Raw genomic sequence first — 18,983 nt, 5'->3', positions numbered from 1 at the left:
CCAAATCTGAGGAGATATTCTTGAATAACTTTTTTTGTGAAGGTCGGAGAGACTTGCAAGTAGGCTCTACCCCCACTAAATGGGGTAGCGCGCATCGATCGGTACCATCCTTGAGCTTCTCCGACTTTCGGAAGGGTTAGGGTTAGGGTTAGGGATGAAAGCACATAGGAGAAAGAAATATTCTTGAATAACTTTTTTTGTGAAGGTCGGAGAGACTTGGAAAGTGGTTGCATCTGGACTAATTTGGGTCCTGCGGATCGATTGGTACCATCCCCGAGCTTGTACGACCTTCGGAAGAGGTCGACCGACGAAATTCCCCCAAATCTGAGGAGATATTCTTGAATAACTTTTTTTGTGAAGGTCGGAGAGACTTGCAAGTAGGCTCTACCCCCACTAAATGGGGTAGCGCGCATCGATCGGTACCATCTTTGAGCTTCTCCGACTTTCGGAAGGGTTAGGGTTAGGGTTAGGGATGAAAGCACATAGGAGAAAGAGATATTCTTGAATAACCTTTTTTGTGAAGGTCGGAGAGACTTGGAAAGTGGTTGCATCTGGACTAATTTGGGTCCTGCGGATCGATTGGTACCATCCCCGAGCTTGTACGACCTTCGGAAGAGGTCGACCGACGAAATTCCCCCAAATCTGAGGAGATATTCTTGAATAACTTTTTTTGTGAAGGTCGGAGAGACTTGCAAGTAGGCTCTACCCCCACTAAATGGGGTAGCGCGCATCGATCGGTACCATCCTTGAGCTTCTCCGACTTTCGGAAGGGTTAGGGTTAGGGTTAGGGATGAAAGCACATAGGAGAAAGAGATATTCTTGAATAACTTTTTTTGTGAAGGTCGGAGAGACTTGGAAAGTGGTTGCATCTGGACTAATTTGGGTCCTGCGGATCGATTGGTACCATCCCCGAGCTTGTACGACCTTCGGAAGAGGTCGACCGACGAAATTCCCCCAAATCTGAGGAGATATTCTTGAATAACTTTTTTTGTGAAGGTCGGAGAGACTTGCAAGTAGGCTCTACCCCCACTAAATGGGGTAGCGCGCATCGATCGGTACCATCCTTGAGCTTCTCCGACTTTCGGAAGGGTTAGGGTTAGGGTTAGGGATGAAAGCACATAGGAGAAAGAGATATTCTTGAATAACTTTTTTTGTGAAGGTCGGAGAGACTTGCAAGTAGGCTCTACCCCCACTAAATGGGGTAGCGCGCATCGATCGGTACTATCCTTGAGCTTCTCCGACTTTCGGAAGGGTTAGGGTTAGGGTTAGGGATGAAAGCACATAGGAGAAAGAGATATTCTTGAATAACTTTTTTTGTGAAGGTCGGAGAGACTTGGAAAGTGGTTGCATCTGGACTAATTTGGGTCCTGCGGATCGATTGGTACCATCCCCGAGCTTGTACGACCTTCGAAAGAGGTCGACCGACGAAATTCCCCCAAATCTGAGGAGATATTCTTGAATAACTTTTTTTGTGAAGGTCGGAGAGACTTGCAAGTAGGCTCTACCCCCACTAAATGGGGTAGCGCGCATCGATCGGTACCATCCTTGAGCTTCTCCGACTTTCGGAAGGGTTAGGGTTAGGGTTAGGGATGAAAGCACATAGGAGAAAGAGATATTCTTGAATAACTTTTTTTGTGAAGGTCGGAGAGACTTGAAAAGTGGTTGCATCTGGACTAATTTGGGTCCTGCGGATCGATTGGTACCATCCCCGAGCTTGTACGACCTTCGGAAGAGGTAGACCGACGAAATTCCCCCAAATCTGAGGAGATATTCTTGAATAACTTTTTTTGTGAAGGTCGGAGAGACTTGCAAGTAGGCTCTACCCCCACTAAATGGGGTAGCGCGCATCGATCGGTACCATCCTTGAGCTTCTCCGACTTTCGGAAGGGTTAGGGTTAGGGTTAGGGATGAAAGCACATAGGAGAAAGAGATATTCTTGAATAACTTTTTTTGTGAAGGTCGGAGAGACTTGCAAGTAGGCTCTACCCCCACTAAATGGGGTTGCGCGCATCGATCGGTACCATCCTTGAGCTTCTCCGACTTTCGGAAGGGTTAGGGTTAGGGATGAAAGCACATAGGAGAAAGAGATATTCTTGAATAACTTTTTTTGTGAAGGTCGGAGAGACTTGCAAGTAGGCTCTACCCCCACTAAATGGGGTAGCGCGCATCGATCGGTACCATCCTTGAGCTTCTCCGACTTTCGGAAGGGTTAGGGTTAGGGTTAGGGATGAAAGCACATAGGAGAAAGAGATATTCTTGAATAACTTTTTTTGTAAAGGTCGGAGAGACTTGCAAGTAGGCTCTACCCCCACTAAATGGGGTTGCGCGCATCGATCGGTACCATCCTTGAGCTTCTCCGACTTTCGGAAGGGTTAGGGTTAGGGATGAAAGCACATAGGAGAAAGAGATATTCTTGAATAACTTTTTTTGTGAAGGTCGGAGAGACTTGAAAAGTGGTTGCATCTGGACTAATTTGGGTCCTGCGGATCGATTGGTACCATCCCCGAGCTTGTACGACCTTCGGAAGAGGTCGACCGACGAAATTCCCCCAAATCTGAGGAGATATTCTTGAATAACTTTTTTTGTGAAGGTCGGAGAGACTTGCAAGTAGGCTCTACCCCCACTAAATGGGGTAGCGCGCATCGATCGGTACCATCCTTGAGCTTCTCCGACTTTCGGAAGGGTTAGGGTTAGGGTTAGGGATGAAAGCACATAGGAGAAAGAAATATTCTTGAATAACTTTTTTTGTGAAGGTCGGAGAGACTTGGAAAGTGGTTGCATCTGGACTAATTTGGGTCCTGCGGATCGATTGGTACCATCCCCGAGCTTGTACGACCTTCGGAAGAGGTCGACCGACGAAATTCCCCCAAATCTGAGGAGATATTCTTGAATAACTTTTTTTGTGAAGGTCGGAGAGACTTGCAAGTAGGCTCTACCCCCACTAAATGGGGTAGCGCGCATCGATCGGTACCATCTTTGAGCTTCTCCGACTTTCGGAAGGGTTAGGGTTAGGGTTAGGGATGAAAGCACATAGGAGAAAGAGATATTCTTGAATAACCTTTTTTGTGAAGGTCGGAGAGACTTGGAAAGTGGTTGCATCTGGACTAATTTGGGTCCTGCGGATCGATTGGTACCATCCCCGAGCTTGTACGACCTTCGGAAGAGGTCGACCGACGAAATTCCCCCAAATCTGAGGAGATATTCTTGAATAACTTTTTTTGTGAAGGTCGGAGAGACTTGCAAGTAGGCTCTACCCCCACTAAATGGGGTAGCGCGCATCGATCGGTACCATCCTTGAGCTTCTCCGACTTTCGGAAGGGTTAGGGTTAGGGTTAGGGATGAAAGCACATAGGAGAAAGAGATATTCTTGAATAACTTTTTTTGTGAAGGTCGGAGAGACTTGGAAAGTGGTTGCATCTGGACTAATTTGGGTCCTGCGGATCGATTGGTACCATCCCCGAGCTTGTACGACCTTCGGAAGAGGTCGACCGACGAAATTCCCCCAAATCTGAGGAGATATTCTTGAATAACTTTTTTTGTGAAGGTCGGAGAGACTTGCAAGTAGGCTCTACCCCCACTAAATGGGGTAGCGCGCATCGATCGGTACCATCCTTGAGCTTCTCCGACTTTCGGAAGGGTTAGGGTTAGGGTTAGGGATGAAAGCACATAGGAGAAAGAGATATTCTTGAATAACTTTTTTTGTGAAGGTCGGAGAGACTTGCAAGTAGGCTCTACCCCCACTAAATGGGGTAGCGCGCATCGATCGGTACTATCCTTGAGCTTCTCCGACTTTCGGAAGGGTTAGGGTTAGGGTTAGGGATGAAAGCACATAGGAGAAAGAGATATTCTTGAATAACTTTTTTTGTGAAGGTCGGAGAGACTTGGAAAGTGGTTGCATCTGGACTAATTTGGGTCCTGCGGATCGATTGGTACCATCCCCGAGCTTGTACGACCTTCGAAAGAGGTCGACCGACGAAATTCCCCCAAATCTGAGGAGATATTCTTGAATAACTTTTTTTGTGAAGGTCGGAGAGACTTGCAAGTAGGCTCTACCCCCACTAAATGGGGTAGCGCGCATCGATCGGTACCATCCTTGAGCTTCTCCGACTTTCGGAAGGGTTAGGGTTAGGGTTAGGGATGAAAGCACATAGGAGAAAGAGATATTCTTGAATAACTTTTTTTGTGAAGGTCGGAGAGACTTGAAAAGTGGTTGCATCTGGACTAATTTGGGTCCTGCGGATCGATTGGTACCATCCCCGAGCTTGTACGACCTTCGGAAGAGGTAGACCGACGAAATTCCCCCAAATCTGAGGAGATATTCTTGAATAACTTTTTTTGTGAAGGTCGGAGAGACTTGCAAGTAGGCTCTACCCCCACTAAATGGGGTAGCGCGCATCGATCGGTACCATCCTTGAGCTTCTCCGACTTTCGGAAGGGTTAGGGTTAGGGTTAGGGATGAAAGCACATAGGAGAAAGAGATATTCTTGAATAACTTTTTTTGTGAAGGTCGGAGAGACTTGCAAGTAGGCTCTACCCCCACTAAATGGGGTAGCGCGCATCGATCGGTACTATCCTTGAGCTTCTCCGACTTTCGGAAGGGTTAGGGTTAGGGATGAAAGCACATAGGAGAAAGAGATATTCTTGAATAACTTTTTTTGTGAAGGTCGGAGAGACTTGGAAAGTGGTTGCATCTGGACTAATTTGGGTCCTGCGGATCGATTGGTACCATCCCCGAGCTTGTACGACCTTCGAAAGAGGTCGACCGACGAAATTCCCCCAAATCTGAGGAGATATTCTTGAATAACTTTTTTTGTGAAGGTCGGAGAGACTTGCAAGTAGGCTCTACCCCCACTAAATGGGGTAGCACGCATCGATCGGTACCATCCTTGAGCTTCTCCGACTTTCGGAAGGGTTAGGGTTAGGGTTAGGGATGAAAGCACATAGGAGAAAGAGATATTCTTGAATAACTTTTTTTGTGAAGGTCGGAGAGACTTGCAAGTAGGCTCTACCCCCACTAAATGGGGTTGCGCGCATCGATCGGTACCATCCTTGAGCTTCTCCGACTTTCGGAAGGGTTAGGGTTAGGGATGAAAGCACATAGGAGAAAGAGCTATTCTTGAATAACTTTTTTTGTGAAGGTCGGAGAGACTTGCAAGTAGGCTCTACCCCCACTAAATGGGGTAGCGCACATCGATCGGTACCATCCTTGAGCTTCTCCGACTTTCGGAAGGGTTAGGGTTAGGGTTAGGGATGAAAGCACATAGGAGAAAGAGATATTCTTGAATAACTTTTTTTGTGAAGGTCGGAGAGACTTGGAAAGTGGTTGCATCTGGACTAATTTGGGTCCTGCGGATCGATTGGTACCATCCCCGAGCTTGTACGACCTTCGGAAGAGGTCGACCGACGAAATTCCCCCAAATCTGAGGAGATATTCTTGAATAACTTTTTTTGTGAAGGTCGGAGAGACTTGCAAGTAGGCTCTACCCCCACTAAATGGGGTAGCGCACATCGATCGGTACCATCCTTGAGCTTCTCCGACTTTCGGAAGGGTTAGGGTTAGGGTTAGGGATGAAAGCACATAGGAGAAAGAGATATTCTTGAATAACTTTTTTTGTGAAGGTCGGAGAGACTTGGAAAGTGGTTGCATCTGGACTAATTTGGGTCCTGCGGATCGATTGGTACCATCCCCGAGCTTGTACGACCTTCGGAAGAGGTCGACCGACGAAATTCCCCCAAATCTGAGGAGATATTCTTGAATAACTTTTTTTGTGAAGGTCGGAGAGACTTGCAAGTAGGCTCTACCCCCACTAAATGGGGTAGCGCGCATCGATCGGTACCATCCTTGAGCTTCTCCGACTTTCGGAAGGGTTAGGGTTAGGGTTAGGGATGAAAGCACATAGGAGAAAGAGATATTCTTGAATAACTTTTTTTGTGAAGGTCGGAGAGACTTGCAAGTAGGCTCTACCCCCACTAAATGGGGTTGCGCGCATCGATCGGTACCATCCTTGAGCTTCTCCGACTTTCGGAAGGGTTAGGGTTAGGGTTAGGGATGAAAGCACATAGGAGAAAGAGATATTCTTGAATAACTTTTTTTGTGAAGGTCGGAGAGACTTGGAAAGTGGTTGCATCTGGACTAATTTGGGTCCTGCAGATCGATTGGTACCATCCCCGAGCTTGTACGACCTTCGAAAGAGGTCGACCGACGAAATTCCCCCAAATCTGAGGAGATATTCTTTAATAACTTTTTTTGTGAAGGTCGGAGAGACTTGCAAGTAGGCTCTACCCCCACTAAATGGGGTAGCACGCATCGATCGGTACCATCCTTGAGCTTTTCCGACTTTCGGAAGGGTTAGGGTTAGGGTTAGGGATGAAAGCACATAGGAGAAAGAGATATTCTTGAATAACTTTTTTTGTGAAGGTCGGAGAGACTTGCAAGTAGGCTCTACCCCCACTAAATGGGGTTGCGCGCATCGATCGGTACCATCCTTGAGCTTCTCCGACTTTCGGAAGGGTTAGGGTTAGGGATGAAAGCACATAGGAGAAAGAGATATTCTTGAATAACTTTTTTTGTGAAGGTCGGAGAGACTTGCAAGTAGGCTCTACCCCCACTAAATGGGGTAGCGCGCATCGATCGGTACCATCCTTGAGCTTCTCCGACTTTCGGAAGGGTTAGGGTTAGGGATGAAAGCACATAGGAGAAAGAGATATTCTTGAATAACTTTTTTTGTAAAGGTCGGAGAGACTTGCAAGTAGGCTCTACCCCCACTAAATGGGGTTGCGCGCATCGATCGGTACCATCCTTGAGCTTCTCCGACTTTCGGAAGGGTTAGGGTTAGGGATGAAAGCACATAGGAGAAAGAGATATTCTTGAATAACTTTTTTTGTGAAGGTCGGAGAGACTTGAAAAGTGGTTGCATCTGGACTAATTTGGGTCCTGCGGATCGATTGGTACCATCCCCGAGCTTGTACGACCTTCGGAAGAGGTCGACCGACGAAATTCCCCCAAATCTGAGGAGATATTCTTGAATAACTTTTTTTGTGAAGGTCGGAGAGACTTGCAAGTAGGCTCTACCCCCACTAAATGGGGTAGCGCGCATCGATCGGTACCATCCTTGAGCTTCTCCGACTTTCGGAAGGGTTAGGGTTAGGGTTAGGGATGAAAGCACATAGGAGAAAGAGATATTCTTGAATAACTTTTTTTGTGAAGGTCGGAGAGACTTGCAAGTAGGCTCTACCCCCACTAAATGGGGTTGCGCGCATCGATCGGTACCATCCTTGAGCTTCTCCGACTTTCGGAAGGGTTAGGGTTAGGGATGAAAGCACATAGGAGAAAGAGATATTCTTGAATAACTTTTTTTGTGAAGGTCGGAGAGACTTGCAAGTAGGCTCTACCCCCACTAAATGGGGTAGCGCGCATCGATCGGTACCATCCTTGAGCTTCTACGACTTTCGGAAGGGTTAGGGTTAGGGTTAGGGATGAAAGCACATAGGAGAAAGAGATATTCTTGAATAACTTTTTTTGTAAAGGTCGGAGAGACTTGCAAGTAGGCTCTACCCCCACTAAATGGGGTTGCGCGCATCGATCGGTACCATCCTTGAGCTTCTCCGACTTTCGGAAGGGTTAGGGTTAGGGATGAAAGCACATAGGAGAAAGAGATATTCTTGAATAACTTTTTTTGTGAAGGTCGGAGAGACTTGAAAAGTGGTTGCATCTGGACTAATTTGGGTCCTGCGGATCGATTGGTACCATCCCCGAGCTTGTACGACCTTCGGAAGAGGTCGACCGACGAAATTCCCCCAAATCTGAGGAGATATTCTTGAATAACTTTTTTTGTGAAGGTAGGAGAGACTTGCAAGTAGGCTCTACCCCCACTAAATGGGGTAGCGCGCATCGATCGGTACCATCCTTGAGCTTCTCCGACTTTCGGAAGGGTTAGGGTTAGGGTTAGGGATGAAAGCACATAGGAGAAAGAGATATTCTTGAATAACTTTTTTTGTGAAGGTTGGAGAGACTTGGAAAGTGGTTGCATCTGGACTAATTTGGGTCCTGCGGATCGATTGGTACCATCCCCGAGCTTGTACGACCTTCGGAAGAGGTCGACCGACGAAATTCCCCCAAATCTGAGGAGATATTCTTGAATAACTTTTTTTGTGAAGGTCGGAGAGACTTGCAAGTAGGCTCTACCCCCACTAAATGGGGTAGCGCGCATCGATCGGTACCATCCTTGAGCTTCTCCGACTTTCGGAAGGGTTAGGGTTAGGGTTAGGGATGAAAGCACATAGGAGAAAGAGATATTCTTGAATAACTTTTTTTGTGAAGGTCGGAGAGACTTGCAAGTAGGCTCTACCCCCACTAAATGGGGTTGCGCGCATCGATCGGTACCATCCTTGAGCTTCTCCGACTTTCGGAAGGGTTAGGGTTAGGGATGAAAGCACATAGGAGAAAGAGATATTCTTGAATAACTTTTTTTGTGAAGGTCGGAGAGACTTGCAAGTAGGCTCTACCCCCACTAAATGGGGTAGCGCGCATCGATCGGTACCATCCTTGAGCTTCTCCGACTTTCGGAAGGGTTAGGGTTAGGGTTAGGGATGAAAGCACATAGGAGAAAGAGATATTCTTGAATAACTTTTTTTGTAAAGGTCGGAGAGACTTGCAAGTAGGCTCTACCCCCACTAAATGGGGTTGCGCGCATCGATCGGTACCATCCTTGAGCTTCTCCGACTTTCGGAAGGGTTAGGGTTAGGGATGAAAGCACATAGGAGAAAGAGATATTCTTGAATAACTTTTTTTGTGAAGGTCGGAGAGACTTGGAAAGTGGTTGCATCTGGACTAATTTGGGTCCTGCAGATCGATTGGTACCATCCCCGAGCTTGTACGACCTTCGAAAGAGGTCGACCGACGAAATTCCCCCAAATCTGAGGAGATATTCTTGAATAACTTTTTTTGTGAAGGTCGGAGAGACTTGCAAGTAGGCTCTACCCCCACTAAATGGGGTAGCGCGCATCGATCGGTACCATCCTTGAGCTTCTCCGACTTTCGGAAGGGTTAGGGTTAGGGTTAGGGATGAAAGCACATAGGAGAAAGAGATATTCTTGAATAACTTTTTTTGTGAAGGTCGGAGAGACTTGCAAGTAGGCTCTACCCCCACTAAATGGGGTTGCGCGCATCGATCGGTACCATCCTTGAGCTTCTCCGACTTTCGGAAGGGTTAGGGTTAGGGATGAAAGCACATAGGAGAAAGAGATATTCTTGAATAACTTTTTTTGTGAAGGTCGGAGAGACTTGCAAGTAGGCTCTACCCCCACTAAATGGGGTAGCGCGCATCGATCGGTACCATCCTTGAGCTTCTCCGACTTTCGGAAGGGTTAGGGTTAGGGTTAGGGATGAAAGCACATAGGAGAAAGAGATATTCTTGAATAACTTTTTTTGTAAAGGTCGGAGAGACTTGCAAGTAGGCTCTACCCCCACTAAATGGGGTTGCGCGCATCGATCGGTACCATCCTTGAGCTTCTCCGACTTTCGGAAGGGTTAGGGTTAGGGATGAAAGCACATAGGAGAAAGAGATATTCTTGAATAACTTTTTTTGTGAAGGTCGGAGAGACTTGGAAAGTGGTTGCATCTGGACTAATTTGGGTCCTGCAGATCGATTGGTACCATCCCCGAGCTTGTACGACCTTCGAAAGAGGTCGACCGACGAAATTCCCCCAAATCTGAGGAGATATTCTTGAATAACTTTTTTTGTGAAGGTCGGAGAGACTTGCAAGTAGGCTCTACCCCCACTAAATGGGGTAGCGCGCATCGATCGGTACCATCCTTGAGCTTCTCCGACTTTCGGAAGGGTTAGGGTTAGGGTTAGGGATGAAAGCACATAGGAGAAAGAGATATTCTTGAATAACTTTTTTTGTGAAGGTCGGAGAGACTTGCAAGTAGGCTCTACCCCCACTAAATGGGGTTGCGCGCATCGATCGGTACCATCCTTGAGCTTCTCCGACTTTCGGAAGGGTTAGGGTTAGGGTTAGGGATGAAAGCACATAGGAGAAAGAGATATTCTTGAATAACTTTTTTTGTGAAGGTCGGAGAGACTTGGAAAGTGGTTGCATCTGGACTAATTTGGGTCCTGCGGATCGATTGGTACCATCCCCGAGCTTGTACGACCTTCGAAAGAGGTCGACCGATGAAATTCCCCCAAATCTGAGGAGATATTCTTGAATAACTTTTTTTGTGAAGGTCGGAGAGACTTGCAAGTAGGCTCTACCCCCACTAAATGGGGTAGCGCGCATCGATCGGTACCATCCTTGAGCTTCTCCGACTTTCGGAAGGGTTAGGGTTAGGGTTAGGGATGAAAGCACATAGGAGAAAGAGATATTCTTGAATAACTTTTTTTGTGAAGGTCGGAGAGACTTGCAAGTAGGCTCTACCCCCACTAAATGGGGTTGCGCGCATCGATCGGTACCATCCTTGAGCTTCTCCGACTTTCGGAAGGGTTAGGGTTAGGGATGAAAGCACATAGGAGAAAGAGATATTCTTGAATAACTTTTTTTGTGAAGGTCGGAGAGACTTGCAAGTAGGCTCTACCCCCACTAAATGGGGTAGCGCGCATCGATCGGTACCATCCTTGAGCTTCTCCGACTTTCGGAAGGGTTAGGGTTAGGGTTAGGGATGAAAGCACATAGGAGAAAGAGATATTCTTGAATAACTTTTTTTGTAAAGGTCGGAGAGACTTGCAAGTAGGCTCTACCCCCACTAAATGGGGTTGCGCGCATCGATCGGTACCATCCTTGAGCTTCTCCGACTTTCGGAAGGGTTAGGGTTAGGGATGAAAGCACATAGGAGAAAGAGATATTCTTGAATAACTTTTTTTGTGAAGGTCGGAGAGACTTGAAAAGTGGTTGCATCTGGACTAATTTGGGTCCTGCGGATCGATTGGTACCATCCCCGAGCTTGTACGACCTTCGGAAGAGGTCGACCGACGAAATTCCCCCAAATCTGAGGAGATATTCTTGAATAACTTTTTTTGTGAAGGTCGGAGAGACTTGCAAGTAGGCTCTACCCCCACTAAATGGGGTAGCGCGCATCGATCGGTACCATCCTTGAGCTTCTCCGACTTTCGGAAGGGTTAGGGTTAGGGTTAGGGATGAAAGCACATAGGAGAAAGAAATATTCTTGAATAACTTTTTTTGTGAAGGTCGGAGAGACTTGGAAAGTGGTTGCATCTGGACTAATTTGGGTCCTGCGGATCGATTGGTACCATCCCCGAGCTTGTACGACCTTCGGAAGAGGTCGACCGACGAAATTCCCCCAAATCTGAGGAGATATTCTTGAATAACTTTTTTTGTGAAGGTCGGAGAGACTTGCAAGTAGGCTCTACCCCCACTAAATGGGGTAGCGCGCATCGATCGGTACCATCTTTGAGCTTCTCCGACTTTCGGAAGGGTTAGGGTTAGGGTTAGGGATGAAAGCACATAGGAGAAAGAGATATTCTTGAATAACCTTTTTTGTGAAGGTCGGAGAGACTTGGAAAGTGGTTGCATCTGGACTAATTTGGGTCCTGCGGATCGATTGGTACCATCCCCGAGCTTGTACGACCTTCGGAAGAGGTCGACCGACGAAATTCCCCCAAATCTGAGGAGATATTCTTGAATAACTTTTTTTGTGAAGGTCGGAGAGACTTGCAAGTAGGCTCTACCCCCACTAAATGGGGTAGCGCGCATCGATCGGTACCATCCTTGAGCTTCTCCGACTTTCGGAAGGGTTAGGGTTAGGGTTAGGGATGAAAGCACATAGGAGAAAGAGATATTCTTGAATAACTTTTTTTGTGAAGGTCGGAGAGACTTGGAAAGTGGTTGCATCTGGACTAATTTGGGTCCTGCGGATCGATTGGTACCATCCCCGAGCTTGTACGACCTTCGGAAGAGGTCGACCGACGAAATTCCCCCAAATCTGAGGAGATATTCTTGAATAACTTTTTTTGTGAAGGTCGGAGAGACTTGCAAGTAGGCTCTACCCCCACTAAATGGGGTAGCGCGCATCGATCGGTACCATCCTTGAGCTTCTCCGACTTTCGGAAGGGTTAGGGTTAGGGTTAGGGATGAAAGCACATAGGAGAAAGAGATATTCTTGAATAACTTTTTTTGTGAAGGTCGGAGAGACTTGCAAGTAGGCTCTACCCCCACTAAATGGGGTAGCGCGCATCGATCGGTACTATCCTTGAGCTTCTCCGACTTTCGGAAGGGTTAGGGTTAGGGTTAGGGATGAAAGCACATAGGAGAAAGAGATATTCTTGAATAACTTTTTTTGTGAAGGTCGGAGAGACTTGGAAAGTGGTTGCATCTGGACTAATTTGGGTCCTGCGGATCGATTGGTACCATCCCCGAGCTTGTACGACCTTCGAAAGAGGTCGACCGACGAAATTCCCCCAAATCTGAGGAGATATTCTTGAATAACTTTTTTTGTGAAGGTCGGAGAGACTTGCAAGTAGGCTCTACCCCCACTAAATGGGGTAGCGCGCATCGATCGGTACCATCCTTGAGCTTCTCCGACTTTCGGAAGGGTTAGGGTTAGGGTTAGGGATGAAAGCACATAGGAGAAAGAGATATTCTTGAATAACTTTTTTTGTGAAGGTCGGAGAGACTTGAAAAGTGGTTGCATCTGGACTAATTTGGGTCCTGCGGATCGATTGGTACCATCCCCGAGCTTGTACGACCTTCGGAAGAGGTAGACCGACGAAATTCCCCCAAATCTGAGGAGATATTCTTGAATAACTTTTTTTGTGAAGGTCGGAGAGACTTGCAAGTAGGCTCTACCCCCACTAAATGGGGTAGCGCGCATCGATCGGTACCATCCTTGAGCTTCTCCGACTTTCGGAAGGGTTAGGGTTAGGGTTAGGGATGAAAGCACATAGGAGAAAGAGATATTCTTGAATAACTTTTTTTGTGAAGGTCGGAGAGACTTGCAAGTAGGCTCTACCCCCACTAAATGGGGTAGCGCGCATCGATCGGTACTATCCTTGAGCTTCTCCGACTTTCGGAAGGGTTAGGGTTAGGGTTAGGGATGAAAGCACATAGGAGAAAGAGATATTCTTGAATAACTTTTTTTGTGAAGGTCGGAGAGACTTGGAAAGTGGTTGCATCTGGACTAATTTGGGTCCTGCGGATCGATTGGTACCATCCCCGAGCTTGTACGACCTTCGAAAGAGGTCGACCGACGAAATTCCCCCAAATCTGAGGAGATATTCTTGAATAACTTTTTTTGTGAAGGTCGGAGAGACTTGCAAGTAGGCTCTACCCCCACTAAATGGGGTAGCGCGCATCGATCGGTACCATCCTTGAGCTTCTCCGACTTTCGGAAGGGTTAGGGTTAGGGTTAGGGATGAAAGCACATAGGAGAAAGAGATATTCTTGAATAACTTTTTTTGTGAAGGTCGGAGAGACTTGCAAGTAGGCTCTACCCCCACTAAATGGGGTTGCGCGCATCGATCGGTACCATCCTTGAGCTTCTCCGACTTTCGGAAGGGTTAGGGTTAGGGATGAAAGCACATAGGAGAAAGAGCTATTCTTGAATAACTTTTTTTGTGAAGGTCGGAGAGACTTGCAAGTAGGCTCTACCCCCACTAAATGTGGTAGCGCACATCGATCGGTACCATCCTTGAGCTTCTCCGACTTTCGGAAGGGTTAGGGTTAGGGTTAGGGATGAAAGCACATAGGAGAAAGAGATATTCTTGAATAACTTTTTTTGTGAAGGTCGGAGAGACTTGGAAAGTGGTTGCATCTGGACTAATTTGGGTCCTGCGGATCGATTGGTACCATCCCCGAGCTTGTACGACCTTCGGAAGAGGTCGACCGACGAAATTCCCCCAAATCTGAGGAGATATTCTTGAATAACTTTTTTTGTGAAGGTCGGAGAGACTTGCAAGTAGGCTCTACCCCCACTAAATGGGGTAGCGCACATCGATCGGTACCATCCTTGAGCTTCTCCGACTTTCGGAAGGGTTAGGGTTAGGGTTAGGGATGAAAGCACATAGGAGAAAGAGATATTCTTGAATAACTTTTTTTGTGAAGGTCGGAGAGACTTGGAAAGTGGTTGCATCTGGACTAATTTGGGTCCTGCGGATCGATTGGTACCATCCCCGAGCTTGTACGACCTTCGGAAGAGGTCGACCGACGAAATTCCCCCAAATCTGAGGAGATATTCTTGAATAACTTTTTTTGTGAAGGTCGGAGAGACTTGCAAGTAGGCTCTACCCCCACTAAATGGGGTAGCGCGCATCGATCGGTACCATCCTTGAGCTTCTCCGACTTTCGGAAGGGTTAGGGTTAGGGTTAGGGATGAAAGCACATAGGAGAAAGAGATATTCTTGAATAACTTTTTTTGTGAAGGTCGGAGAGACTTGCAAGTAGGCTCTACCCCCACTAAATGGGGTTGCGCGCATCGATCGGTACCATCCTTGAGCTTCTCCGACTTTCGGAAGGGTTAGGGTTAGGGTTAGGGATGAAAGCACATAGGAGAAAGAGATATTCTTGAATAACTTTTTTTGTGAAGGTCGGAGAGACTTGGAAAGTGGTTGCATCTGGACTAATTTGGGTCCTGCAGATCGATTGGTACCATCCCCGAGCTTGTACGACCTTCGAAAGAGGTCGACCGACGAAATTCCCCCAAATCTGAGGAGATATTCTTTAATAACTTTTTTTGTGAAGGTCGGAGAGACTTGCAAGTAGGCTCTACCCCCACTAAATGGGGTAGCACGCATCGATCGGTACCATCCTTGAGCTTTTCCGACTTTCGGAAGGGTTAGGGTTAGGGTTAGGGATGAAAGCACATAGGAGAAAGAGATATTCTTGAATAACTTTTTTTGTGAAGGTCGGAGAGACTTGCAAGTAGGCTCTACCCCCACTAAATGGGGTTGCGCGCATCGATCGGTACCATCCTTGAGCTTCTCCGACTTTCGGAAGGGTTAGGGTTAGGGATGAAAGCACATAGGAGAAAGAGATATTCTTGAATAACTTTTTTTGTGAAGGTCGGAGAGACTTGCAAGTAGGCTCTACCCCCACTAAATGGGGTAGCGCGCATCGATCGGTACCATCCTTGAGCTTCTCCGACTTTCGGAAGGGTTAGGGTTAGGGATGAAAGCACATAGGAGAAAGAGATATTCTTGAATAACTTTTTTTGTAAAGGTCGGAGAGACTTGCAAGTAGGCTCTACCCCCACTAAATGGGGTTGCGCGCATCGATCAGTACCATCCTTGAGCTTCTCCGACTTTCGGAAGGGTTAGGGTTAGGGATGAAAGCACATAGGAGAAAGAGATATTCTTGAATAACTTTTTTTGTGAAGGTCGGAGAGACTTGAAAAGTGGTTGCATCTGGACTAATTTGGGTCCTGCGGATCGATTGGTACCATCCCCGAGCTTGTACGACCTTCGGAAGAGGTCGACCGACGAAATTCCCCCAAATCTGAGGAGATATTCTTGAATAACTTTTTTTGTGAAGGTCGGAGAGACTTGCAAGTAGGCTCTACCCCCACTAAATGGGGTAGCGCGCATCGATCGGTACCATCCTTGAGCTTCTCCGACTTTCGGAAGGGTTAGGGTTAGGGTTAGGGATGAAAGCACATAGGAGAAAGAGATATTCTTGAATAACTTTTTTTGTGAAGGTTGGAGAGACTTGGAAAGTGGTTGCATCTGGACTAATTTGGGTCCTGCGGATCGATTGGTACCATCCCCGAGCTTGTACGACCTTCGGAAGAGGTCGACCGACGAAATTCCCCCAAATCTGAGGAGATATTCTTGAATAACTTTTTTTGTGAAGGTCGGAGAGACTTGCAAGTAGGCTCTACCCCCACTAAATGGGGTAGCGCGCATCGATCGGTACCATCCTTGAGCTTCTCCGACTTTCGGAAGGGTTAGGGTTAGGGTTAGGGATGAAAGCACATAGGAGAAAGAGATATTCTTGAATAACTTTTTTTGTGAAGGTCGGAGAGACTTGCAAGTAGGCTCTACCCCCACTAAATGGGGTTGCGCGCATCGATCGGTACCATCCTTGAGCTTCTCCGACTTTCGGAAGGGTTAGGGTTAGGGATGAAAGCACATAGGAGAAAGAGATATTCTTGAATAACTTTTTTTGTGAAGGTCGGAGAGACTTGCAAGTAGGCTCTACCCCCACTAAATGGGGTAGCGCGCATCGATCGGTACCATCCTTGAGCTTCTCCGACTTTCGGAAGGGTTAGGGTTAGGGTTAGGGATGAAAGCACATAGGAGAAAGAGATATTCTTGAATAACTTTTTTTGTAAAGGTCGGAGAGACTTGCAAGTAGGCTCTACCCCCACTAAATGGGGTTGCGCGCATCGATCGGTACCATCCTTGAGCTTCTCCGACTTTCGGAAGGGTTAGGGTTAGGGATGAAAGCACATAGGAGAAAGAGATATTCTTGAATAACTTTTTTTGTGAAGGTCGGAGAGACTTGAAAAGTGGTTGCATCTGGACTAATTTGGGTCCTGCGGATCGATTGGTACCATCCCCGAGCTTGTACGACCTTCGGAAGAGGTCGACCGACGAAATTCCCCCAAATCTGAGGAGATATTCTTGAATAACTTTTTTTGTGAAGGTCGGAGAGACTTGCAAGTAGGCTCTACCCCCACTAAATGGGGTAGCGCGCATCGATCGGTACCATCCTTGAGCTTCTCCGACTTTCGGAAGGGTTAGGGTTAGGGTTAGGGATGAAAGCACATAGGAGAAAGAGATATTCTTGAATAACTTTTTTTGTGAAGGTCGGAGAGACTTGGAAAGTGGTTGCATCTGGACTAATTTGGGTCCTGCGGATCGATTGGTACCATCCCCGAGCTTGTACAACCTTCGGAAGAGGTCGACCGACGAAATTCCCCCAAATCTGAGGAGATATTCTTGAATAACTTTTTTTGTGAAGGTCGGAGAGACTTGCAAGTAGGCTCTACCCCCACTAAATGGGGTAGCGCGCATCGATCGGTACCATCCTTGAGCTTCTCCGACTTTCGGAAGGGTTAGGGTTAGGGTTAGGGATGAAAGCACATAGGAGAAAGAGATATTCTTGAATAACTTTTTTTGTGAAGGTCGGAGAGACTTGCAAGTAGGCTCTACCCCCACTAAATGGGGTAGCGCGCATCGATCGGTACTATCCTTGAGCTTCTCCGACTTTCGGAAGGGTTAGGGTTAGGGTTAGGGATGAAAGCACATAGGAGAAAGAGATATTCTTGAATAACTTTTTTTGTGAAGGTCGGAGAGACTTGGAAAGTGGTTGCATCTGGACTAATTTGGGTCCTGCGGATCGATTGGTACCATCCCCGAGCTTGTACGACCTTCGAAAGAGGTCGACCGACGAAATTCCCCCAAATCTGAGGAGATATTCTTGAATAACTTTTTTTGTGAAGGTCGGAGAGACTTGCAAGTAGGCTCTACCCCCACTAAATGGGGTAGCGCGCATCGATCGGTACCATCCTTGAGCTTCTCCGACTTTCGGAAGGGTTAGGGTTAGGGTTAGGGATGAAAGCACATAGGAGAAAGAGATATTCTTGAATAACTTTTTTTGTGAAGGTCGGAGAGACTTGCAAGTAGGCTCTACCCCCACTAAATGGGGTTGCGCGCATCGATCGGTACCATCCTTGAGCTTCTCCGACTTTCGGAAGGGTTAGGGTTAGGGATGAAAGCACATAGGAGAAAGAGATATTCTTGAATAACTTTTTTTGTGAAGGTCGGAGAGACTTGCAAGTAGGCTCTACCCCCACTAAATGGGGTAGCGCGCATCGATCGGTACCATCCTTGAGCTTCTCCGACTTTCGGAAGGGTTAGGGTTAGGGTTAGGGATGAAAGCACATAGGAGAAAGAGATATTCTTGAATAACTTTTTTTGTGAAGGTCGGAGAGACTTGGAAAGTGGTTGCATCTGGACTAATTTGGGTCCTGCGGATCGATTGGTACCATCCCCGAGCTTGTACGACCTTCGGAAGAGGTCGACCGACGAAATTCCCCCAAATCTGAGGAGATATTCTTGAATAACTTTTTTTGTGAAGGTCGGAGAGACTTGCAAGTAGGCTCTACCCCCACTAAATGGGGTAGCGCACATCGATCGGTACCATCCTTGAGCTTCTCCGACTTTCGGAAGGGTTAGGGTTAGGGTTAGGGATGAAAGCACATAGGAGAAAGAGATATTCTTGAATAACTTTTTTTGTGAAGGTCGGAAAGACTTGGAAAGTGGTTGCATCTGGACTAATTTGGGTCCTGCGGATCGATTGGTACCATCCCCGAGCTTGTACGACCTTCGGAAGAGGTCGACCGACGAAATTCCCCCAAATCTGAGGAGATATTCTTGAATAACTTTTTTTGTGAAGGTCGGAGAGACTTGCAAGTAGGCTCTACCCCCACTAAATGGGGTAGCGCGCATCGATCGGTACCATCCTTGAGCTTCTCCGACTTTCGGAAGGGTTAGGGTTAGGGTTAGGGATGAAAGCACATAGGAGAAAGAGATATTCTTGAATAACTTTTTTTGTGAAGGTCGGAGAGACTTGCAAGTAGGCTCTACCCCCACTAAATGGGGTTGCGCGCATCGATCGGTACCATCCTTGAGCTTCTCCGACTTTCGGAAGGGTTAGGGTTAGGGTTAGGGATGAAAGCACATAGGAGAAAGAGATATTCTTGAATAACTTTTTTTGTGAAGGTCGGAGAGACTTGGAAAGTGGTTGCATCTGGACTAATTTGGGTCCTGCAGATCGATTGGTACCATCCCCGAGCTTGTACGACCTTCGAAAGAGGTCGACCGACGAAATTCCCCCAAATCTGAGGAGATATTCTTTAATAACTTTTTTTGTGAAGGTCGGAGAGACTTGCAAGTAGGCTCTACCCCCACTAAATGGGGTAGCGCGCATCGATCGGTACCATCCTTGAGCTTTTCCGACTTTCGGAAGGGTTAGGGTTAGGGTTAGGGATGAAAGCACATAGGAGAAAGAGATATTCTTGAATAACT

This window comes from Limanda limanda, unplaced genomic scaffold (genome assembly GCF_963576545.1).
Source record: "Limanda limanda unplaced genomic scaffold, fLimLim1.1 SCAFFOLD_36, whole genome shotgun sequence".
Classification (NCBI taxonomy): Eukaryota; Metazoa; Chordata; class Actinopteri; order Pleuronectiformes; family Pleuronectidae; genus Limanda; species Limanda limanda.
This window is presented reverse-complemented; position numbering follows the sequence as displayed.